The following is a 27,437-nucleotide window of genomic DNA, read 5'->3' as shown; positions in this document are numbered from 1 at the left end:
TGGGCCGCACCGAAAAAACGCATGGTTCCCATAAAAAGCTGTTCGTTTTGCTAGAATCTTAAAATGTGTTTCTGTACGCAGCATTTGTGTGTTGGAGTCACTTTTAATTCTTAGTTGATCGACCGTTTCTATCATAGGCCACTGTAATCGATGGTGGCTCAGGGCGGTACCATTCTGCTCATCTGATGAAGGTGCACATGGATCAGATTCAAACTTTGAAGACCGAGATCGAGTCATTGAAGGCAGACCAGCAGAAAGAGAAACATTATCTGAGGGCAGAGATACGAGCGACAGCTGATGCATTGGTCCACAGCCAGGCAGTATTGCCAGAGAGTCACTCGTCATTGACAGAGAGTCAGGCGGCATTGGCGGAGAGTCAGGCGGAGAATGACGCGTTAAAGAGGGCGAGAAACGAGATGGAGTCACAATCCATACCAGGCACACCTGTGAGTCAACATATGTGGCGAGGTCGTCGGTTCACCCTGACATTTCCATTCTCCTTCTGACAACAGAACTGGACCAACTGCTCACCAGGCACAGCAAGGGCCGTCCGGACCGTTACGCTGTTCTGCTATTCCAAGGATGTGTAACCGAAGAGAGATACCACGAGTGGACACAGAATACCAACTGCGATGGATCCCGAGGCAAATGTGGCTCTGGGTGTTCATCATTAAAACTGTCTCAGAAGTTTCTGTCCGTGACTGATGCAACCTGAAAAAGCATTAAAGACAGAGTGACTTGAGTACTTGAGGTCACCGAGAAAGTTTAGTGTAGGCTATGTACTGTAGGCTATGTTTACTTGTCAGACTGCACAGTAGCCTAATAAACAAATGCAGGTGGCTTCTATCTTCAAAATGCTTTAAATGCTTTATTATCCAAATGTTTAAAGTGCGTGTGGGCAACCTCATGCAACTGCAAAATGTCAGATAAAGCATATACTGTACAGTAGTGTATTTCTTAATCAGCATCTTTATGCTTTCGTTAATGAAAAAATACTCTTTCGAAATGCAAATGTTTATTTCGTTATGGATCCATAACAAATTATTTTATGGGATTAAATATCACTGAATGACAGATATTGGAACAAAGTAGGCTAATTTAGGTAAACAAAGTGTTGCTTACTGGAAAATACCAATAAAAATGAATGGAAGAGACAGCATTCAGAGGTCAAGACAGCGCTGCTCTGAGACAAGCATGGGGACTGGTCTTGATAAATCAACAAGATTTCTATTTTCACTGTATCTCCGTTTGGGTATTGGTTAGACTACAATTAGGGTGTGGAAATGTTAGGATTATTTTGCTCTTACTGTAGTACTGTAGCCTACTCCCGACCTGTCACATTGTACAGCTCCATTATGGGCTATTAGCAGGACAACAGACTCTTGCCAAGAAGGAGGGTATCGTCAAATGTATTTCTTAGTTAAGTTGGCTGTATCACAACCGGTGTAGGCCGTCATTGTAAATAAGAATTTGTTCTTAAATGACTTGCCTTGTTAAATAAAGGTCACGTTGTACAGGGTTTCGTTTTTTCATTTTTCTTGGAATAGAAACACCATAATATGAATCAAATGAATGAATCTACATTTCTTAAAATCAATCCCATATACTATGTTTTTACAAAAGGTTTTATAAGGCGACAGGGTTTTTTTGGTTTCTCTTCCTCTAAAAACAGAAATAAATCATTCTAAATAATAAACTGGCTTTATTTACAAATTAGTAAGAATGTCTCACCTCTCAGTAAGAATGGCCTTTTTGTCGCTCACTTTTGGTAATTTGAAAACAAAATAATCTCCAAAATATTGTTATTTTTTAAACAAGCCATAGAAATGTGGTTGCAGTTTCAGTTTAATCCACCAGAAAAAAACGACTAAATAATACAACAAATATTGTGGTTAAACTCAAATATACTAATTGATAAAAAAAAAACTTTATCAATTGGAACCTTTTAACATGTGGAAGGGAGGAAAAGTATTATTATTATTAACCATGTTTTTCACAAGCGTAGCAGGCTGTGAATTCTGCAAACAACGTTACTAGGATGGGCTATTAGCAAGACAATATATATTGGTCATGGCTCCCGAGTGGCGCAGGCACTGCATCTCAGTGCAAGAGGCATCACTACAGTCCCTGATTCGAATCCAGGCTGTATCACATCCGACCGTGTTTGGGCATCCCATTGGGCGATGCACAATTGGCCCAGCATCGTCCGGTTTAGGGGAGAGTTTACCCGGCCAGGATGACCTTGTCCAAAAAATAGGCATGGTGGGCTTATGGTTTCTCTCCCTCTAAAAACAGAAATATTTTGGCCTTTATGAATATTATTTTGGCCTTTATTCAGATTACAATCGTTCACTTTAGGTTATTTGAAAACAAAATAATGTCCAAAATGTCGTTATGGTTTAAAAACAAAGCAATGTATGTTATAATGGCGTCGATGGAGATGGCAGCATCGCGACTAGCTTTTAACTTTTTATGGCTGGAGGCAGTATTGAGTAGCTTGGATGAATAAGGTGCCCAGAGTAAACTGCCTGCTACTCAGGCCCAGTTGCTAATATATGCATGTGATTAGTAGATTTGGATAGAAAACACTCTGAAGTTTCTAAAACTGTTTGAATGATGTCTGTGAGTATAACAGAACTCATATGGCAGGCAAAACCCTGATCCAACCAGGAAGTGGGAAATCTGAGGTTTGTAGTTTTTCAAGTCATTGCCTATCGAATATACAGTGTCTATGGGGTTATATTGCACTTCCTAAGGCTTCCACTAGATGTCAACAGTCTTTACAACCTTGGTTGATGCTTCTACTGTGAAGTGGGGGCGAAGGAGAGCTGATTGAGTAACAGGTCTGCCAGAGTGGCATGAGCTGATCACACGCGCTCATGTGAGAGCGACCTGCGTTCCATTGCAATTCTAAAAACAAAGGAAATCTCCAGTTGGAACATTATTGAAGATTTATGTTAAAAACATCCTAAAGATTGATTCTATACATCGTTTGACATGTTTCTACGAACTGTAATATAACTTTTTGAACTTTTCGTCTGAACTTTCGCCTGGACTTGCCCGCGCGTCGTGAGTTTGGATTTGTGAACTCAACACACGAACAAAAAAGAGGTATTTGGACATAAATGATGGACTTTAGCGAACAAAACAAACATTTATTGTGGAACTGGGATTCCTGGGAGTGAATATTTAAAATGCTATTTCTGACTTCTGTTGCCTTCACAACATGGCGGGTATCTGTATGGCTTGGTTTTGTGTCTGAGCGCCGTGCTCAGATTATTGCATGGTGTGCTTTTTTGGTAAAGCTTTTTTGAAATCTGACACAGCGGTTGCATTAAGGAGAAGTTTCTCTAAAGTTCCATGCATAACACTTGTATCTTCATCAACATTTATGATGAGTATTTCTGTAAACTGATGTGGCTCTCTGAAAAATCACCAGATGTTTTGGAAGCAAAACATTACTGAACGTAACCCGCCAATGTAAACTGAGATTTTTGGATATAAATATGAACTTTATCGAACAAAACATACATGTATTGTGTAACATGAAGTCCTATGAGTGTCATCTGATGAAGATCATCAAAGGTTAGTGATTCATTTGATCTCTTTCTGCTTTTTGTGACTCATCTCTTTGGCTGGAAAAATGGCTGTGTTTTTCTGTGACTAGGTACTGACCTAACATAATCATTTAGTGTGCTTTCGTCGTAAAGCCTTTTTGAAATCGGACACTGTGGTGTGATTAACAACAAGTTTATCTTTAAAATGGTGTGAAATACTTGTATGTTTGAGGAATTGTAAGTATGAGATTTCTGTTGTTTGAATTTGGCGCCCTGCACTTTCACTGGCTGTTGTCAAATCGATCCCGTTAACCTCTTACAGCTACCCCCTTCTTTCAATTTCCGCCTGAAGACATACCCAAATCTAACTGCCTCTAGCTCAGGCCCAGAAGCAAGGATATGCATATTCTTGGCACCATTTGAAAGAAAACACTCTGAAGTTTGTGTAAATGTGAATTGAATGTAGGAGAATATAACACAATAGATCTGCTGTTTAATTTAGAATGATATTAAAGCTCCTTAGATATTCTCACAGATCAGATTTGCTATAATGAAAAATGTCCTCTAGATATTAATTTAGAATCCTCCTATCTTCTAAATCGAATTATTGGCGGAGAGTCACGTCATTGAAAAACATATTTTTCGATATACTGTAGGTCTACCATAGGCGACATGAGTCTCACTAGTGTTGAGTCATGTACTGTTAAAAGTGGTGTTGGTCTTATTTATTTAAGAAGCATATTGAAGTTAGAAGCAATAGGATTTGAAGCAATTGTCAGCTATTTCAGCACTGTTTCGCGCTGCTCTGAGACAAGCATGGGGACTGGTCTTGATAAATTAATGAGATTTTATTTTCACTGAATCGCCGTTTGGGTATCGGTTAGACTATAATTAGGGTGTGGAAATGTTATGCTCTTAGTACTGTAGCCTATTCCCGACCGGTCACGTTGTACGGCGCCCGAAACACTGTAATATTAATCAAATTAATTATGCTACATTTCTTAAAATCAATCCCATATACTATATTCTTACAAAAAGGCTATCAAATGCTTCTCAAAGATGCCCTCTAGCACAAACTAGCATTAATGGTAACAATGGCTGACAAATAAATAGCGTGCCATAGAATTCTGCAGCAGCCCGTAAGGTGTGCTGCAGTATGATGCAACTTTTACAGGAAGAACCAGTGTAGTCTATCGACAATGATTGACAACCATCGTCGATGGTGATGACATCTTGATATTGCAGACGGTGGTTTAACGTATTTGAACATGACTGGAGCCGTGCAGTAAAGGGGAGTCGGGCAACGCACAGCAGGGCAGCACACTAGTGACATTCCGAGTAATTTGTCTATTCCAATTTGCTATAGCAATAATTATGTTGTGCATAAGGCAAGAGAAGAATGTACAGTACCAGTCAAAAGTTTGGACAAACCTACGTGTTTTTCTTTATTTTTACTATTTTCTACATTCTAGAATAATAGTGAAGACGTCAAAATAAAATAACACATATGGAATCATGTAGTAACCAAAAAAGTGTTAAACAAATCTAAATATATTTGAGATTATTCAAAGTGGCCACCCTTTGTCTTGATGACAGCTTTGCACACTCCTGTCATTCTCTCATCCAGCTCCATGAGGTAGTCACCTGGTATTCATTTCAATTCACAGGTGTGCCTTGTTAAAAGTTCATTTGTGTTTGAAGCATGGAGAGGGAGGTGTGGTGGTGCTTTGCTGGTGACACTGTCAGTGATTTATTTACAATTCAAGGCACATAGCTAGCCCTATTTGGTAAAAGACCAAGTCCATATTATGGTAAGAACAGCTCAAATAAGCAAAGAGAAACGACAGTCTATCATTACTTTAAGACATGAAAGTCAGTCAATCTGGAAAATGTCAAGAAAATTGAACGTTTGTGGCCTGCTGGAGGTCATTTTGCAGGGCTCTGGCAGTGCTCCTCCTTGCACAAAGGCGGAGGTAGCGGTCCTGCTGCTGGGTTGTTGCCCTCCTACGGCCTCCTCCACGTCTCCTGATGTACTGGCCTGTCTCCTGGTAGCGCCTCCATGCTCTGGACACTACGCTGACAGACACAGCAAACCTTCTTGCCACAGCTCGCATTGATGTGCCATCCTGGAACATCAAAACATCAGCCAGGAAGCATAGGAACTGAGAAGTGGTCTGTGGTCACCAGAAATTTGAAAGTTTCTTCAAGTGCAGTTGCAAAAACCATCAAGCGCTATGATGAAATTGGTTCTCACGAGGATCGCCACAGGAAAGGAAGACCCAGTGTTACCTCTGATGCAAAGGATAAATTCAGTCACATAAATTGCAGCCCAAAGAAATGCTTCAGAGTTCAAGGAACAGACACATCTCAACATCAACTGTTCAAAGGAGACTGCATGAATCAGGCCTTCGTGGTCGAATTGCTGCAAAGAAACCACTACTTAAGGACACCAATAAGAAGAAGAGACTTGCTTGGGCCAAGAAACATGAGCAATGGACATTAGACCGGTGGAAATCTGTCCTTTTGAGTCCAAATTTTAGATTTTTGGTTCCAACCTCTTTGTGAAACACGGAGTAGGTGAACAGATGATCTCCGCATGTGTGGTTCCCACTGTGAAGCATGGAGGAGGAGATGTGATGGTGTGGGGATGCTTTGCTGGTGACATGGTCAATGATTTATTTAGAATTCTAGGCATACATAACCAGCATGGCTACCACAGCATTCTGCAGCGATACGCCATCCCATCTGGTTTGGGCTTAGTGGGACTATCATTTGTTTTTCATCAGGACAATGACCCAACACACCTCCAGGCTGTGTAAGGGCTTTCTGACCAAGAAGGAGAGTTATGGAGTGCTGCATCAGATGACCTGGCCTCCACAAGCACCCAACCTTAACCCAATTGAGATGGTTTGGGATGATTTGGACCGCTGAGTGAAGGAAAAGCAGCAAACAAGTGCTCAGCATATGTGGGAACTCCTTCAAGACTGTTGGAAAAGCATTTGAGGTGAACCTGGTTGAGAGAATGCCGAGAGTGTGCAAAGCTGTCATCAAGGCAAAGGGTGGCTACTTTGAAGAATCTCAAATATAAAATATATTTTGATTTGTTTAACGTTTTTTTTGGTTACTACATGATTACATATGTGTTATTTCATAGTTTTGATGTCTTCACTATTATTCTACAATGTAGAAAATAGGAACAATACATGTATTTATTTTTTGCCAATTTAGTCCATGTGCTTTGATCGGAGCACTCCTGTCAATGTTGAGTAAGGACGTGCACCTGATTATGCTAGAAGTAGGCCTATAGGCTACCTGGCCTGCGCGCAAATGTAGGCATATAAATGTGCCCATTCGGGGATCTGATAGTATTTCTGATTGGCTTAACGCCCCATCACTAATGAGCTGTGGAGCTTCTCAATGTTTTCTTCACTTCAAACAGCAAGCAAATAAGTCTGTTTTTACATCCGTTGAGAAGGACAATTGTTCCTCAATGTATTTAAAAAATCTTTCCAGCTTTCTCCCTTTCGATAACCACTTAGCGTGAAAGGGGAAAATGTCATGCTCTAATCCAGTGGAAATGTCATAAAGTCAGCCTACCTGATTACTTATCCAGTGAGCTCGGGACAGACATAGCCTACAGCTGTGTCTGTCCAGAGCTCACTGGAGCAGGAAACTCTGAGGGCTCAGAATATATTATACAATGTTTCAAGTTTCTTAGCACAGCATCAGGTTGGACCGAAGTTAATAGTTGTTACAATGTTTCAAGTTCGTTGCAGACAGGCCATGCGTAGCCAATGGGATTCATATGATATTTATTTTTATCAGGATATGTTCTACCTTCAGGCTGCAATGTTTTTGTTTGTTGGCTTTATAGGTAATTTTTTTACGTTGTTGGCATTGGCAATTTTAGGCTTGTATAACTTTCATTCAGATTTGGATAGAATTTAGTTTTACCACGACAATGTTTTTGCGATACGACAATGTTATTATAAATGAAATGAAACTGTTCCACGAAAATGTGCATATCAAAACCATAACTGGCAGGCAAGATCAGTAGAAATGGTAAGATAAATTGGAATTCCAAATAAGAAAGTTTGCCGACTCCTCGTGTAGCCTATTACCGGCAACTTCAGGAGAGTAACTGCAGTATCTGCCAAGCCAGTAGGAGTGGGAGTTTTTTTATTTTGGTTATCTTGATCTTTGGTTCCCTCTTCAGTCATTGGAGTCTTATTTCATCAAACAGTGTGCACGCTCAGTGCATGAATAGTTGATTTTATTAAAACGCATAAACTCAGCAAAAAAATGTACCTTTTTCAGGACCCTGTCTTTCAAAGATAATTTGTAAAAATCCAAATAACTTCACAGATCTTCATTGTAAAGGGTTTAAACAATGTTACCCATGCTTGTTCAATGAACCATAAACAATTAATGAACATGCACCTGTGGAACGGTCGTTAAGACACTAACAGCTTACAGACGGTAGGTAATTAAGGTCACAGTTATGAAAAGTTAGGACACTAAAGAGGCCTTTCTGACTCTGAAAAACACCAAAAGAAAGATTCCCAGGGTCATGCTCATCTGCGTGAACGTGCCTTAGGCATGTGCAAGAAGGCATGAGGACTACAGATGTGGCCAGGGCAATAAATTGCTATGTCTGTACTGTGATACGCCTAAGACAGCGCTACAGGGAGACAGAACGGATAGTTGATCGTCCTCGCAGTGTCAGACCATGTGTAACAACACCTGCACAGGATCGGTACATCCGAACATCACACCTGCGGGACAGGTACAGGATGGCAACAACTGCCCGAGTTACACCAGGAACGCACAATCCCTCCATCAGTGCTCAGACTGTCCGCAATAGGCTGAGAGAGGCTGGACTGAGGGCTTGTAGGTCTGTTGTAAGGCAGGTCCTCACCAGACATCACCGGCAACAATGTCGCCTATGGGCACAAACCCACCGTCGCTGAACCAGACAGGACTGGCAAAAAGTGCTGACGAGACGCGGTTTTGTCTCACCAGGGGTGATGGTCGGATTCGTGTTTATCGTCGAAGGAATGAGCGTTACACCGAGGCCTGTACTCTGGAGCGGGATTGATTTGGAGGTGGAGGGTCCGTCATGGTCTGGGGCAGTGTGTCACAGCATCATCGGACTGAGCTTGTTGTCATTGCATACACATCTCAACGCTGTGCGTTACAGGGAAGACATCCTCCTCCCTCATGTGGTACACTTCCTGCAGGCTCAACCCTACATGCTCGTTCTGTGCACGATTTCCTGCAAGGCAGGAAGGTCAGTGTTCTGCCATGGCCAGCGAAGTGCCCGGATCTCAATCCAATTGAGCACATCTGGGACCTGTTGGATCAGAGGGTGAGGGCTAGGGCCATTCCCCCCCAGAAATGTCCGGGAACTTGGGAGTGGGGTAACATCTCACAGCAAGAACTGGCAAATCTGGTGCAGTCCAAGAGGAGGAGATGCACTGCAGTACTTAATGCAGCTGGTGGCCACACCAGATACTGACTGTTACTTTTGATTTTGACCCCCCCTTTATTCTTTCACATTATTCCATTTCTGTTAGTGTGGAACTTGTTCAGTTTGTGTCTCAGTTGTTGAATCTTATGTTCATACAAATATTTACACGTGTTAAGTTTGCTGAAAATAAACGCAGTTTACAGTGAGAGGACGTTTCTTTATATGGAAAAATGCTCGTTTTCACATTTCTACCGTTCAATTGGTCAAAAGAACAGACGGCTTTCGGTCGACCAAGCTTTCTTTTGGGCGGGGACAGCCCTATTATAATCATATAATTAAATGGAATAGAACAGTCATTTAATTTATCTTTGAGTATAATGCTGTGACAGTGGTTGACAGTGTCCCTTTTTCCCCCTGTGTAGGTCGGAGGTGGGCATCCTGACCTCCACAGCTCTGCTGAACAGGATCATCCGCCAGGTGACCTCAGAGGCCCTGCTGCAGGAGATGGTCTACTTCCTGCTGGGGGAGGAGAAGGGACCAGAGACCCTCGCCACCATTGCACAGAACCCCCTCCGACACAGACTCATCGAGCTCTGTGACCACCTGTCAGACGAGGTACAGTGCCTAGTGAAAGACAGTTGTCACATTTTGCTGCCTAATATTTAAATCTAAAAAGGGATTACATAAGTTTTTTTCCTACTGATCTATACAATCTACTTCACATATTTGTATCATGTAGAATGGCGCAGGAGAGGATAGCTGATGTTTTACATGCTCCTAACCAACTGTGCTATTTTGTTAGTTTTTTTGCGTTGTTTGTAACTTTATTTTAAACTTGTTTTGTACATAATGTTGCTGCTACCGTCTCTTATGACGAAAATTACTTCTGGACATCAGAACAGCGATTATTCACCTCGAACTGGTAGAAGATTTTTCCTTTAACACGTCCGTGTCCGATGCGAAGGATATACTGCTTTCTCGGCAACAGGCCCAAATCCCTGTCATTTGTCTGACGAAAAGATGGAGAAAAAGGGGGCGGAGGTCGGGCTGCCTTCTGAGAATTCGGAGACGAGCGAGTAAACTCTCACTGCCATCTGTTCTGTTGGCCAACGTGCAATCATTGGAAAATAAAATTGATGACCTTAAGATCAAGATTATCCTACCAACGGGACATTAAAAACTGTAATATCTTATGTTTCACCAAGTCGTGGCTGAACGACGAAACGGATAATATAGAGCTGGCAGGATTTTCCATGCACCGGCAGGACAGAGAAGCTACATCTGGTAAGACTAGGGGTGGGGGGGTGTCTATTTGTCAATAACAGCTGGTGCGCAATGTCTAATATTAAAGAAGTCTCGATGTATTGCTCCCCTGAGGGTAGAGTACCTTATGATAAGCTGTAGACCACACTATCTACCAAGAGAGTTCTCATCTATATTATTCGAGCCGTCTATTTACCACCACAGACCGATGCTGGCACTAAGACCGCACTCAACCAACTCTATAAGGCCATAAGCAAACAAGAAAATGCTCATCCAGAAGTGGCGCTCCTAGTGGCCGAGGACTTTAATGCAGGCAAACTTAAATCTGTTTGACCTAATTTCTACCAGCATGTCACATGTACAACCAGAGGGGAAAAAACTATAGACCACCTTTACTCCACACACAGAGATGCATATAAAGCTCTCCCCGCCCTCCATTTGGCAAATCTGACTATAATTCTATCCTCTTGATTCCAGGCTTACAAGCAAAAACTAAAGCAGGAAGTACCAGTGACTCACTCAATACGGAAGCGGTCAGATGACGTGGATGCTACGCTACAGGACTGTTTTGCTAGCACAGACTAGAATATGTTCCCGGATTCATCCAATGGCATTGAGGAGTATACCACCTCAGTCACCGGATCATCAATAAGTGCATTGACGATGTCGTCCCCACAGTGACTGTACGTACATATCCCAACCAGAAACCATGGATTACAGGCAACATTCGCATCGAGCTAAAGGCAAGAGCTGCCGCTTTCCAGGAGCGGGCAATTAATCTGGGACACTTATAAGAAATCCCGCTCTGCCCTCTGACGAACCATCAAACAAGCAAAGCATCAATACAGAATTCAGATTGAATCCTACTATACCGGCTCTGACGCTCGTCGGATGTGGCAGGGCTTGAAAACTGCGACCTGGCCAAGTTTGTCAACTGCGACCTGGCCAAGATAACGCAAAGCAGTGCGACAAAAACAAAAACAACACGTTTGCCACGCTGATCCTCAACTCTGGGCCCCTCAGGAGTGTGTTCTTAGTCCCCTCCTGTACTCCCTGTTCATCCACGACTGTGTGGCCATACACAACACCAACACCATCATTAAGTTTGCTGACAACATAACAGTGGTAGGCCTGATCACCGACAACGATGAGACAGCCTATAGGGAGGAGGTCAGAGAACTGGCAGTGTGGTGCCAGGACAACAACCTCTCCCTCAATGTGAGCAAGACAAAGGAGCTGATCGTGGGCTACAGGAAAATGCGGGCCGAACAGGCCCCCATTAACATCGACGGGGCTGTAGTGGAGCGGGTCGAGAGTTTTCAAGTTTCTTGGTGTCCACATCACTAACAAACTATCAATGTCCAAACACACCAAGACAGTCGTGAAGAGGGCATGACAACACATTTTTCCCCTCAGGAAAGAAAGATTTGGCATGGGTCCCCAGATCCTCAACAAGTTCTAAATATTTATTTAGTTGATAAATATTTTCTTAAACTCTTTCTTGAACTGCACTGTTGGTTAAGGGCTTGTAAGTAAGCATTTCACGCTAAGGTTGTATTCGGCACATGTGACAAAGTTTGATTTGACATATTTCAAAGTCAAATTCACATTAGAATTAATTAATTAAAAATAGAAAACGAACATGTCTGAATTGCATATGTCTTCACACCCCAGAGTTTAATACTTGTTTGAAGCACCTTTTGCAGCAATTACAGTTGTGAATCGTGTTGAAAAAGATTTCACCAACTTTGCACAACTCTTGGAGCAACATATATCCATTGTTTTTGACAGAATTGCTCAAGGTCAGTCAATTTGGTTGGGGATCGTTAATCAACATCAGTATTTAAAGTCTTATTGAACAGATTTATGTCAACACTGGGTGACACTGGACCACTCAGGGACCCTCAACACCTCTTGGAACGCCATTCTGGTGTGTCTTTAGTCTTAAAATGTGCATACTTTTTCAGTGAAACAATTATCTCGTTACCATACTCAAAGGAATATTCAGTGTCTTGGAATTATTTTGTAACCTCCCCTGACATGTGCATGCCTAAAAATGTATCACTAACATGTTTTAAAAGCATTGGTGGCTCTGAGGTTGAATTATTGTTTGAAAGACAGAGGACGTTTTTATTGAATCATCATAACCAGTACTTAGTGTCTTCGGAAAGTATTCAGACCCTTTGACTTTTTCCACATTTTGTTATGTTACAACCTTATTAAAAATTGGATTAAAAAAGTAATGAAATAAAGAAATCCTTAGCAATCTACACGCAATACCCCATAATGACAAAGTGTAAAACAGAAATACTTATTTACATAAGTATTCAGACCCTTTGCTATGAGACTCGAAATTGAGCTCAGGTGCATCCTGTTTCCATTGATCATCCTTGATGTTTCTATAACTTGATTGGAGTTCACCTGTGGTAAATTCAATTGATTGGACATGATTTGGAAAGGCACAAACCTGTCTATATAAGGTCCCACAGTTGTTAGTGCATGTCAGAGCAAAAACCAAGCCATGAGGTCGAACGATTTGTTCGTAGAGCTCCGAGACAGGATCGTGTCGAGGCACAGATCTGGGGAAGGGTACCCAAACATTTCTGCTGCGTTGAAGGTCCCCAAGGACACAGTGGCCTCCATCGTTCTTAAATGGATGAAGTTTAAAACCACCAAGACTCTTCCTACAGCTGGCCGCCCAGCCAAACTGAGCAATCGGTTGAGAAGGGCCTTGGTCAGGGAGGTGATCAAGAACCCAATGGTCAGTCTGACAGAGCTCTAGAGTTCCCCTGTGGAGATGGGAGAACCTTCGAGAAGGACAACCATCTCTGCAGCAGTCCACCAATCAGGCCTTTATGGTAGAGTGGCCAGATGGAAGCCACTCCTCAGTAAAAGGCACATGACAGCCCACTTGGAGTTTGCCAAAGGGCACCTAAAGGACTCAGACCATGAGAAACAAGATTCTCTGGTCTGATGAAACCAAGATTGAACTCTTTTGCCTGAAGGCCAAGCGTCACATCTGCAGCAAGCCTGTTACCATCCCTACGGTGAAGCATGGTGGTGGCAGCACCATGCTGTGGGGATGTTTTTCAGCAGCAGGTACTGGGAGACTAGTCAGGTTCGAGGGAAAGATGAATGGAGCAAAGTAGAGAGATCCTTGATGAAAACCTGCTCCAGAGCGCTCAGGACATCATACTGGGATGAAGGTTCACCTTCCAACAGGACAACGACCCTGAGCACACAGCTAAGACAAAGCAGGAGTGGCTTCGAGACAAGTCTCTGAATGTCCTTGAGTGGCATAGCCAGAGCCCGGACTTGAATCTGATCAAACATCTCAGGAGAGACCTGAAAATAGCTGTGCAGCAACGCTCCCCATCCAACCTGACAGAGCTTGAGCGTATCTGTAGAGAGAAATGGGATAAACTACGCAAATACAGGTGTGCCAAGTTTGTAGTGTCAAACCCAAGAAGACTCGATGCTGTAATCACTGCCGAAGGTGCTTCAACAAAATACTGAGTAAAGAGTCTGAATTCTCATAAATATATTTCGATTTTAAAAATTTTAATTTCTATTTACATTTGCAAAAATGTCTAAACCTGTTTTTGCTTTGGCATTATGGGGTAGATTGATGTGTAGATTGATGAGGGGGGAAAAACGATTGAATCAATTTTAGAATGGCTGTAAGAGCTGTAACGTTAACAAAATGTGGAAAAAGTCACTGTATATAGGCTTAGTGCTTATAAATATTTGCTCCTTAACTTGTTTAGATGTGCCACAGCAAGGGGTGTAAAGACTTTTTATTTATTATATTTCAGCAAATTTCTAGATTTTTTTCTTACACTTTGAAATGCCTAGATCATGTGTAGACCGTGATACACAAACTCTGGTGGTTGGGTTGTACATAGGACATATGTACTGCCTTTTCAGTGCGATGCTGCTGAAGTAGAGAAGAAAGTTTGGATCAGTGCTTGAGTCTGGTCTAGTGGTAGCGCTGCCGACTCCAGACTATATATCCCTTCAGGTGACAATGGTTTGAGCATAGAATAATATAATCTCTATGGGTTTGAGCCCCATCTCTGCCACTTTCATATCTGTGCCCCTCTGCCTTGTGTATATCCCATTATTAAGAACAAAATACAGTTTAGGCTTCCCACTTATAGCGTAGCTCCTTGAGGCTTTTCATTAAACAGGAGAAAACCTAATCTCATTGCCTTGAACCATATTTCTCACAGATCAGCATCATGACTTTGCGGTTGTTTGAGCACCTAATCCAGAAACCCAACCAGCACATCCTCCACAGCTTGGTGCTACGCAGCCTGGAGGAGAGGAACTACCTGGAGAACAAGCCACAGGAGAAGGAACCCCTGGAGAATAGCCAGCCCCATGACACTGTGTAAGGGATCCATCCAACGAGACTATCCTCAGAGCTGGCTACATGAGCTCTGGGGGTCTAACTATCTAACTGCATTTATAGAAGCACATTTATTTATAGAAGCAAAATTAATAAAAAGTGTATTTGTTCCTTCTGCCACAATACACAGTACTTCACAGAATGTTTTTTTGTTGTGCTGTCCATAACTTGGAACCATGAATAAAATGGCAATGCACTACAACAACCACAAAGAAAATGTAAATGAATACCATCATAGTGACTTGAGCATAGACGTCATGGAATGTGAATATGTGAAATTAATGTGCATGGTTCCTCAGTATGTTGAGGCCTAGTCCCTCGGAACAGATGAAATATTAGCTGGCCTGGCCAGTGCACATGTGAGATTTGGTTCTGGGTGCCGAGATTAGTTTGGCCCGCTAATGAAAATGTCATGGAATATCACTCTTTAGTGAATTATGGCAACAACAAAACAAAAAATCGGTTAACAAAATGACTAATACGAGAGACTGCATCTCTCTGTGTGATCCACTGTCTTTTTGAATTAGAAAATACATTACCCATGCCTAGTATACAAACATTAGGTTGAAATTACCAATAATGTGAAAGCATATTGTCAGAAACTCCTCCTTTTTATATAAGATAGTTACCAATTTTACATCCCTAAGCTAAATGTAGCCAATATCCTTAGTGTAAAATGTCATGTTTTTTTTTATAGTGAATGTGTAAACTGAGTGTTTTGTTGTCTTTTTCAGAGACCTTGAAGAGGACCCTTTGTTCGGGGACGACCTCTCTGCCAACAACAGGTTGTCCAGGCCTGATTGGTTGAGCAACTCCTCGACACTTAGTCCTGACCATGATAAGCCTGATGGGAAGACTGAGGTCCACAAGATTGTAAACAGGTCCATAAGTCTTTCCTATGTAACATGGGCCTCATCTTGTTATATATTTAATACTATTTTTAGCAAGTGTTTTACAGGCATCATATAACCTTATTCAGTTTTAATTGTGTTCACTTCAGTTTCCTGTGTTTGGTGCCTGATGAGGCCAAATCCTCATCTCATGTGGAGGGAACTGGTTATGACACATACCTAAGAGACGCACACAGACAGGTGAGTTCCCTCCAGTTCCCTCATGTTTCCTAGCTTTCACTTATTCACTGAACTCAATAGACATCTGGGTTGTGTACATTAGGGTACACCGTTGGAAACCGTTTTGCACATGTTTCTAATTGTTCAGATTGTATCTGCCCATGTCACTTGGCTTTGGACTGTTGGCTTCTGATTCGAGCCTAATGAACACTGCCCTGGATCTCTGATTTGTAACTAACACTGAAAGGATGATGCCGGAGAAGGCAGACGTTTTACGTGTCCCCAAGCGATTGTGTTTTTTTGTTTGTTTATTTGCGTTGTTTGTAACTTGCGATTACTCACCACGAACTGGCAGAATCCTTTAACGAGTCTGACGAGCCCGACGCGAAAGATATACTGCTTTCTCGGGAACAGGCCCAGATCCTCAGGCCCAACTAAGAACCCTAGGACTAAACACCTCCCTCTGCAACTGGATCCTGGACTTCCTGATGGGCTGCCCCCAGGTGGTAAGGGTAGTTAACCACACTTCCGCCACACTGATCCTCAACACAGGGGCCCCTCAGGGGCGCGTGCTCAGTCCCCTCCTGTACTCCCTGTTCACTCATGACTGCACGGCCAGTTACAACTCCAACACCATTATTACATTTGCCGGTGACACAACTGTGGTCCGATCACTGACAACGACGAGACAGCCTATAGGGAGGAGGTCAGAGACCTAGCCGTGTGGTGCCAGGCCAACAACCTCACCCTCAACATGATCAAGACAAAGGAGATGATTGTGGACTACAGGAAAAAGAGGACCAAGCACGCCCCCATTCTCATCGACAGCTGCAGTGGAGCAGGTTGAGAGCTTCAAGTTCCTTGGTGTCCACATCACCAACAAACTAACATGGTCCAAGCACACCAAGACAGTCGTGAAGAGGGCACGACAATACCTATTCCCCCTCAGTAGACTGAAAAGATTTGGCATGGGTCCTCAGATCCTCAAACGGTTCTACAGCTGCACCATCGAGAGCATCCTGACTGGTTGCATCACTACCTGGTATGGCAACTGCTCAGCCTCCGACCGCCTCGCACTACAGAGGGTAGTGCGAACGGCCCAGTACATCACTGGGGCCAAGCTTCCTGCCATCCAGGACTTCTATAGGCGGTGTCAGAGGAAGGCCCTAAAAATTGTCAAAGACCCCAGCCACCCTAGTCATAGACTGTCCTCTCTGCTACCGCACAGCAAGCTGTACCGGAGCGCGAAGTCTACGTCCAAGAGGCTTCTAAACAGCTTCTACCCCGAAGCTATAAGACTCCTGAACACCTAATCAAATGGCTACCCAGACTATTTGCATTGCCCCCCCCCCCCCCCCCCCCCGCCTTTACACCGCTGCTACTCTGTTGTTATCATCTATGCATGGTCACTTTAATAACTTTACCTACATGTACGTATTACCTCAAATAACCGGTGCAGCCGCATATTGACTGTACCGGTACTCCCCTGTATATAGTTTTGCTATTGTTATTTTACTGCTGACCTTTAACTACTTGTCACTTTTATTTCTTATTCTTATCCATATTTTTTTTTAACTGCATTGTTGGTTAGAGGCTCGTAAGTAAGCATTTCATTGTAAGCTCTTCGCTCCGATCCAGACATCAAAACGTAATTCAACAATTAATTGAACTTAGTAGGAAACTCAGTGTATTGAACCAAGTTAATCATAAGACATGAACAAAATGCGTCAGTGAATTGTATTTTCCTGCAACTTCAGGAATGCCCGTCTGTATGTGTGTGGTGCACGCGTATGTCGTTAGCGATGATGCTATGATGAACTTCTTCTGGTAGAGATGGAAAGGCTTTCCATAAAACCTTCTCAATTAAATGTAACCTGCAAAGTTGTCTGCCTACCTGGTGTCACGACATGGCCCTTTGGGTTGTATATCATTGCTCCCCCTCTCGAATGAGCGGTCATTCATGTGCAAAGTATTAGCATTTCAATGGATATAATTATCAACTGTGTTTAGTGAATCCATTTGGTCTTTCCTGCTCTTTCTCAGTCCCCACCCCTTTCCTTTGTCTACCAAGCCATCATATCGGCTTCGTCCGCTAGGGAATTTTTCTTTGCATCATGTAATAATCCAAATAGCTACTGTTTGTTTGTAATTCTGTGTGATTATTTAGTTATTTAGTAAAGCCAATTTGTATATCGCTGATTCATGATTTAGGCTAGGGTTTGTGCAGATATCCAAGGGTTTGCAACGTTCAGTAATGAGAACTGATGAGGTAATAATAATACATTAATGAGAATGACTAATCGATAAGATAAAATATCTGAGAAGTTATATTCGGGAAATTGACACTATAAAGAAATTTCCGTGGTGCCCCGACTTCCTAGTTGATGACTATGATTTAGTTTAATCACGTAGTAATAATTACACGTAGAATTGATTTGATAAAATAAGTCTTCACATTTAATGATAGTTCAGATAAGACACTGGCATAATGATATCATAATTATTTGCATTAATCCTGTGGCCATTTGTTTAGCAAACTCTGCAATCACGTGAGCGCTACAGAAACATCATTATTCAAACAAGGTCTCTTGCTGGTGCACACTTGCATTAAATGGTCACTACACCCAAAAAGCAAGATTTCTTCGATTTTTCCCAGACCTCAGAAGTGGTCTCCTGATGTGGTTTAAGCATTGTTATGGACTTTTTATTAACCCTTTCCACTCACAGCCCTTGTCATTTTTTCATTGATAAGTGCCTAAATTGGAACGCATTGGCTGTACAGTAACATGCTATACATGACATCAGAGCTCAGGTTCTCCGCTTCACAGCGCTGGATGGGTTTGGACTGAAAGCTGTTATAAACTTGAGTACAGCACGTGACAAGAAGATTCCCCCATCCCTCCCTCTAATTGGGCTACTATTGCACATTTGTTGTTGTCTGAGTGAGGGAAATGCTGTAAATCGATAGGGTCGATGTGTTCTGAAAGATGAGAGATTGAGCATTATAATAAATACCACTTTGATGTCATACAACCAAACCGCAGCACACCCATGAGTCCAAATGTCCACTTCACATTTCCATATTTGAAAACTTATGTCATTTACACTATCAACCTTTATGATCGCCATGTTTTATCCACAGTTACAAGGATGACTTGCGTTATACCCTTGATTGTCCTGAACAGAATGAGCCTATGTTTGTTATATTGTGAAGAAAGTTTGCCGTGGAACATGCACTTGATTGCACTCATGACTCAATTCTATGCGCACCAAAATTACAATCTGTTTGTCTTTAGTGCCTTTTGAAAGCTTAATACTGTAAGATTGTATGTTATAACTTAGCTAGCCATGTTTGTAATAGAATACGTTTTCAAATTATGCCCACCTGACTCAGATTGCGATTTATAATGGAACGCAATTTTGGATTTTTTGGATTGTGTAAAAACAACAACAGTAATTTTAAGTGTGCTTGCTTCAGTTCCTCAATGGCAAAGCTAGGAGAGCTCAAAAAGCACCTTTTATAGTTGAAGGCTCTTTCTATGAGTCATAAAAGTGCATTGAAATTACTTAGGAACTGTGTACTGTTTGGATGGGTGTGTGGCCTCTTAGGGACACCAGTTAGACCACTTCTAATATTTTTTTCTTATCTTGCACGTCCTCCAAAATGTCTATGAATATTCTTATTATGTCACTGAATGTATCCAGAGTATTTTCAGATTTCGTTATTGACAGATGCTGTAAAAAGTACAATAAATGTAAAATGCATGTACAATCAAATGTGTAATGTTTGTATTCAGTCTTGTCTCACCTTTTGGTATGATAATTTCCCCATAATCTCCAAAGTTTTCTCTTTCAATTGCTACCATGGTCATGCATATGCTTTTTCTATTTCTTCTGTTAGAAACATAAAAATGTGGCCCTATCCATATAGGCAAATTTCCATGATTGTAAGGGATAAAAAAAAAGTATGATTTTAAGAGCGAAAAACAGAAACCTGAAATAATTAAACGGAATCAGGCAAAAAATAAAATTGATTTTATAGGGCCCTATTAGGTTGCACATTAGGATTAGGTTGCACATGAAAATATATCTCAGTAGTCTATTACACTTATTAATAAAGCACTGTGAATGACTTTATAAGATGATACAAAAAAAATTATATTGTGTGATGCCGTGGGAAGAAATGTTTGCAACCAAATCATGGGCTTGTGCCGAAAACTGAAAAACTTAGGGGACAATGTTAGTTTGAAGCCCTGTTATGTTATACTCAACATTTTATCATTGTCCTCATCTCTTTCAGTTCAGGGACTACTGTGGGATATGTCAGAGATGGGACTGGCGCGGCACCCCCAAAGCCCTAGATAAGTGTAACCTGGACAGTCCCTTCTTCGAGGGCCACTTCCTTAAAGTCCTCTTCGACAGGATGGGCCGTATTTTGGATCAGGTGAGTTTGAAGTAAGGAAAGATCTCAGAGGGATGTTTTCCCGGACACAGTTTTAGTGTAGTCCTAGACTAAAATATCCTGTTCAATGAAAATTATCCATTGAAAGTGCTTCTTAGTCCAAGACTCAGCTTAATCTCTGTCAGGGAAACCGGCTCAATGTTCAACCGGGGCATCAATTGGATTAAACACTTAAATCTGCTTTGTGAGTTTAGCGATATTGTGGTGTCTAGATCTACATTCACTTAGGTGTACCTGAGCTCACTGACTGTCCCTTCTCTGTCCTCCAGCCTTATGATGTGAACCTGCAGGTGACGTCAGTGCTGTCCAAGCTGTCTCTGTTACCCCACCCACACATGCATGAGTCCTTGCTGGATCCCTACATCAACCTGGGCCCTGGCTGCAGGTCCCTCTTTTCTGTCATTGTCAGGGTATGTTGAGGAATCAACATGAGCAGATTCTCAGATACCCAATATTGATCTATCTTGAATTGATATTGAAGTTATTGTATGAAGGTTATTAAAGGGGCAATCTGTAGTTGCTGCGTCCATTTTTGGATGTATGTGTAAACTCAGCAAACAAAGAAAGGTCCTCTCACTGTCAACTGTGTTTATTTTTTATAGCAAACTTAACTTGTAAATATTTGTATGAACATAACAATATTCAACAACTGAGACATAAACTGAGCAAGTTCCACAGAAATTGAATAATGTGTCCCTGAACAAAGGGGGGGTCAAAATCTAAAGTAAGAGTCAGTATCTGGTGTGGCCACCAGCTGCATTAAGTACTGCAGTGCATCTCCTCATGGACTGCATCAGATTTGCCAGTTCTTGCTGTGAGATGTTACCCCACTCTTCTACCAAGGCACCTGCAAGTTCCTGGATATTTCTGGGGGGAATGGCCCTAGCCCTCACCCTCTGATCCAGCAGGTCCCAGGCGTGCTCAATGGGATTGAGATCCAGGCTCTTCGCTGGCCATGGCAGAACACTGACATTCCTGTCTTGCAGGAAATCATGCACAGAACGAGCAATATGGCTGGTGGCATTGTCTTGCTGGAGGGTCATGTCAGGATGAGCCTGCAGGAAGGGTACCACATGAGGGAGGAGGATGTCTTCCCTGTAATGCACAGCATTGAGATTTGCCTGCAATGACAACAAGCTCAGTCCGATGATGCTGTGACACACGGCCCCAGACCATGACGGACCCTCCACCTCCAAATCGATCCCGCTCCAGAGTACAGGCCTCGGTGTAACGCTCATTCCTTCGACGATAAACACGAATCCGACCATCACCCCTGGTGAGACAAAACCGCGACTCGTCAGTGAAGAGCACTTTTTGCCAGTCCTGTCTGGTTCAGCGACGGTGGGTTTGTGCCCATAGGCGACGTTGTTGCCGGTGATGTCTGGTGAGGACCTGCCTTACAACAGACCTACAAGCCCTCAGTCCAGCCTCTCTCAGCCTATTGCGGACAGTCTGAGCACTGATGGAGGGATTGTGCGCTCCTGGTGTAACTCGGGCAGTTGTTGCCATCCTGTACCTGTCCCGCAGGTGTGATGTTCGGATGTACCGATCCAGTGCAGGTGTTGTTACACGTGGTCTGACACTGCGAGGACGATCGGCTGTCCGTCCTGTCTCACTGTAGCACTATCTTAGGCGTCTCACAGTACGGACATTGCAATTTATTGCCCTGGCCACATCTGCAGTCCTCATGCCTCCTTGCAGCATGCCTAAGGCACGTTCACGCAGATGAGCAGGGACACTGGGCATCTTTCTTTTGGTGTTTTTCAGAGTTAGTAGAAAGGCCTCTTTAGTGTCCTAAGTGTTCATAACTGTGACCTTAATTACCTACCGTCTGTAAGCTGTTAGTGTCTTAACGACCGTTCCACAGGTGCATGTTTATTAATTGTGTATGGTTCATTGAACAAGCATGGGAAACAGTGTTTAAACCCTTTACAATGAAGATCTGTGAAGTTATTTGGATTTTTATGAATTGTCTTTGAAAGACATAGTCCTGAAAAAGGGGCGTTTATTTTTTTTCAGAGTTTATTTACCACTTGGATCCTGTTTCAGTAATAATGAAATCAGACCTTGTTAAGTGTCCGATAATCTACCATTTTATATAGGAATGGTTCAAACGTGTTGATAACAGTCCTCTGAGTATATCAAGGTTTGGTATACCTCCACTGGTATGCCATCCAGCCCTGGAGTTTTCCCAGACTTGAAGGCTTTAATTGCATAATAATGCATAATTTTACATTATTCATAGTAAAAGAAATCCATACAATTAGCTATGGTTATGGAGGAAAATGAAACAAAAACATGCTTAAAGTACTTCCTCTTTCAAAATATTGTTTGGTGAATCATGGGTTACTCCATCATTTGTAACAAGTTGCAGTAAATTATTTTTGGTGTAATTTCTATGTTGAAGATTTTTTTAAATATACGGTGCCTTTTTCCACACATTCCATCCAGTTCGCCTTATTTTTATAATATATTAGCCTCAATAAATTTTTTGTTTTTCCTTTAACTTATTCTGAGCCTTTATGGTGCAGTTTTTATTGCTATCTATCTGTACTATTAGTCCTTCCATTTCTTTTGTTAATATGGACTCTTTTGACCTAAATTGCTTTTGTTTTAGAGATGAGTACCTCTAAAGGCACATTTTAAAAGTGTCCCATCCAATAAGGGGATCTGCTGTACGTATGCTATGTCGGAAAAGGTCTGTTATAAATTCCTCTGTCCTAGTTAAAAACAAGGTATCATCCAATTGACTGATTAAATTTCCAATATCCTCGCCCATGTGGAAATGCTGTAAGAATAATATATATGCCAATTATGTGATGGTCTGACCTCATTCTGTCCCCTATCAACACTTTTTAAACTTTTGGTGCCAGAGAGAATGACATAAGAAAGTGATTGAGCTTGATTGAGCCTCCGCCATGTATATTTCACTAGGTCAGGATATTTAAGCCTCCATATATCCACTAATTCCAATATAACCATGACATTCATGATTTCCTTAAGGGCATGAGGGTGATAGTTTGTAGTGTGATTTCCTTTACAGTCCATAGATGTTTTTAAAACCATATTATAATCTCCCACCTTAATAATAGAGTATTGTATTGCTTGTAGCGTTGATAAATTATTATATATATTTTCAAAGAAACGTGGATCATCATTATTTGGACCGTATAGGTTAATGAGTCATATCTGTTTATGGTCCAATAACATATTTAAGATCATCCATCTACCTTGAGGATCTGTTTGGTCAATTTGCACATTTGGATTAATATCATCACGCCTTTTGAATTTCTTTGCCCATGGGAGAAATATATTTCGCCCCCCCCCCAGTCCTTTTACCACACAACTTCATCTGAAATTGCTGAATGAGTTTCCTGTAAACAATAGATATTATATTCCTTGTCTTTTAGCCATGTAAATACTGACTGTCTTTTCTTATTATCTGCTAAGCCATTATAATTATAACTGGCTATACTTATTTCACCATTTACCATAATGAAATACAAGTTTCAAATCTATTTATCATAATATATGTTTGTAAACTCACCATTAAAATGTACCATAGTGATTGAGTGTCCATATAGCTATACCATGATATTTGCATTGCTACTAAGTAAACCCCCAATTGTTCCCCACTTTTCCACCTGCTAAAACTTCTCCACATCCCAAGTTGGGTTGTCATCCCAGTGACCGGCAGACCACCCCGGATACCAAGGCCCCCAAGAGACCGGGACCAAATCCTTCGAAAAAAAGAGCACACAGTACCACCCACAGAACAGAAGTAGATCAGCTGCCAAAAGCATTTCCATCGCTCTCACCTCAATTTGTATTATATATAGCTATTAAAAAATATATATATATAGAAATCCTGCTTATCTTAATTTCCATAATTAACAATTAATATATGTAAATATGTAGGTAGTTCATGCAAAGGATTGTTACCTCTTACCAGGATTGCCATTACAAAAATTACATTTTGGCAAGCAGTTATTATTTTAGCAAACAATTATTGTGATTCATCCTATGTTGTCCCTAACATCTTTACTCCCTAGCAACAGTTGTGGGATACACACAAACACTCATACACACTCAACCCCTTTCCCACATAAACAACCATAAACTCAGATGCTCAACAGTTGTTCCACCCCAGAGCCCAACTCAAGAAAGGACTTGATTTACGAATGCATAAACCGTTGCAGCTGTATGAGAAGGCATGCAATAATTGAGAGATTTGATTAACCTTTGTCAAATCCTAGGTAAGGGAGATCAGATACACCCCCTTCCCCTGAAACACCCACACACTGGTCCCCCGTTGTGACCATATTCCCAAGCTTCTCTGTGCAGTCAGACCTTTGATTTTGTGCCACCAGGGCCACAATAATATGCCCCCTCTCTGAATGTCTGAGTGTGACCCCCCCCTCCCCATGGGTTACTGCAGCTAGTGTTGCCAGGTCTGCCACTGCCTGGGTGGGGGCACCCTACCGGAATCCCCACTGTCTATAAACAACATCGTCAAGGTTCTCATTAGCAGCTTTGAGAATTTCCTTGTATATTATGCTCTCCGATCAGGGGGCATTGTTTTGTAGGACCAACCCTGCCAGGCAGGCTCAGAATCTTGAGGGGGCGGTGCTGCTTTAGTAGGTCTCTGACACATTCATTCATCACATTCATCTTTCTGATTTGGTTGCGTATAGGCTACTTACAGTAGGCCCATTAAACAGATAAGGACTTCTCTTTAGTATATAGGTTGCTCAGGTGGGTGTCTAGGGTATAGGGTTGGGGACCATTCCATCATGATAGGACAGTAAATAAATAAACTATATTAATAATTTATTTAAAAATATATATCCCATATCTGCACAAAATTGAACGCTCTCTCAAAACCCCTGCTCACAAACACACATGGGCTCTGGGATTTGCAACCCCTAGCCTTTTTCACTGGATTTATAAATGAATGATCTGTCCCCATTGATTCTTGAAGAATATAACATAGGGCTGGACGATGTTCCAAATGCCTGTATTGCATTTTCTTCTTCAGTTTTTATGAGTTTGTCTCCTTTGCGCTCTTCTATGCTGTGTGCACTGTGAACCCCCCACTCGCACACAGCTGTGCTAGCTGTCTAGTCTTTGTTTTATAAATGTGCAATGAGCATAAAAATATGCATTTGTGTAAGGAATTGGCAACACGTTCTCATTTTGAGAAATTAGCATTTTTGTTATGCAGGTAGGCCACTTGATTTCAACATCTAAACAAAGTGAACAGGCTATATTGTTCAAACAGTTGGAGATGGATAGGAGGGTGTATTCATAACACTTCAACTGTTCTACCTTTTTAGCAAGCAAATGGATCCAAATTGGCTAGACTTTAAATATAAAGATTTGCTGGCTACTCACTAGCATTGGGCTTGTGCTTAATAGATTGTTTATGAGACCTGTGTTAATTTTCTATAATGCCTGCTACCACTCATTATTAGTGGATGTGCATGGTTCAACAAAAATGACATTTCCATAAACAGACTTGAAAGACAGATCAGTGATTATTGCAAAAAAGCAGGTTAAACTATTTTTATAAAATAATTAAATTATACCGGAAAAAAATATAAACGCAAATGTAAAGTGTTCATGAGCTGAAATAAAAGATCACAAAAATTTACCATACGCACAAAAAAGCTTATTTCTCTCAAATTGTGTGCACTAATTTGTTTACATCCCTGTTAGTGAACTTTTCTCCTTTGCTAAGCTAATCCATCCACCTGACAGATGTAGCATATCAAGAAGCTGATTAAACAGCATGATCATTACGCAGGTGCACCTTGTGCTGGGGACAATAAAAGGCCAATCTAAAATGTGCAGTTTTGTCACACAACACAATGTCACAGATGTCTGAAGTTCGAGTGAGCGTGCAATTGGCATGTTCATTGCAGGCATGTCCATCAGAGCTGTTGCCAGATAATTTTATGTTCATTTCTCTGCGATCAACGTCATTTCAGAGAATTTGGCAATACGTCCAACCAGCCTCACAACCGCAGACCACATGTAACCACGCCAGCCCAGGACCTCCACATCCGGCTTCTTCAGCTGCGGGATCTTCTGAGACCAGCCACCCGAGACCAGCCACCCGGGCAGCTGATGAAGCTGTAGGTTTGCACAACCGAATAATTTCTTCACAAACTGTCAGAAACTGTCTCAGGGAAGCTCACTTGTGTGCTCGTTGTCCTCACCGGGGTCTTTGCGTGACTGCAGTGCTTTGTTGTAACCAACTTCAGTGAGCAAAGTCTCACCTTCGATGGCCACTGGCACGCTGGAGAAGTGTGCTCTTCACGGATGAATCCCGGTTTCAACTGTACCGGGGAGATGGTGTCGTGTGGGCGAGCGGTTTGCTGATGTAGACGTTGTGAACAGAGTGTCCCATGGTGGCAATGGGGTCATGGTATGGGCAGGCATAAGCTACAGACAATGAACAGAATTGCGTTTTATCGATGGCAATTTGAATGCACAGAGATTCCATGACGAGATCCTGAGGCCCATTGTTGTGCCATTCATCCGCCGCCATCCCCTCATGTATCAGCATAGTAATGCACGGCCGCATGTCGCGAGGATCTGTACACAATTTCTGAAAGCTTAAAATGTCCCAGTTCTTCCATGGCCTGCATACCCACCAGACATGTCACCCATTGACATGTCACCCACCCATGCTCTGGATCGAAGTGTACGATAGGGTGTTACATTTCCCGTCAATATCCAGCAACTTTGCACTGCCATTGAAGAGGAGTGGGACAACATTCCACAGTCCACAATCAACAGCCTTATCAACTCTGTGCAAAGGAGATGTGTCGAGCAGCATGAGGCAAATGGTGGTCACACCAGATATTGACTGGTTTTCTGATCCACTCCCCTACCTTTAAAAAAAATATTTCTGTGATTAACAGATGCATATCTGTATTCCCAGTCGTATGAAATCTATAGATTTGGGCCTAATTTATTTATTTCAATTGACTGATTTCCTTATATGAACTTTAACTTAGTAAAATCGTAGAAATTGTTTCATTTTGCATTTCCATTTTTTGTTGTGTATGAGTGGGTCTTATGGTTGAAGGCTTATATTTAGCCTAGGTATAATTTTACATTAGATTATTCCCAATGCAGTGTATTGACCTTTAATTGTGCAACTAAGCTTTATTTAGAGAGAATACAATTTTAAAAA

General features: G+C 41.8%; 1 pseudogene; it reads left to right on the top strand.

Moving 5' to 3' along the window:
• LOC139569803 (FHF complex subunit HOOK interacting protein 2A-like) overlaps positions 1-27,437 on the top strand; it is a 59,280-nt pseudogene that overhangs the window by 9,076 nt on the left and 22,767 nt on the right.

The sequence above is a fragment of the Salvelinus alpinus genome, chromosome 3 (assembly GCF_045679555.1).
Source record: "Salvelinus alpinus chromosome 3, SLU_Salpinus.1, whole genome shotgun sequence".
Taxonomy (NCBI): domain Eukaryota; kingdom Metazoa; phylum Chordata; class Actinopteri; order Salmoniformes; family Salmonidae; genus Salvelinus; species Salvelinus alpinus.
Note: the sequence above shows the minus strand (reverse complement) of the source record. Positions and strands in the feature narration are given on the sequence as shown.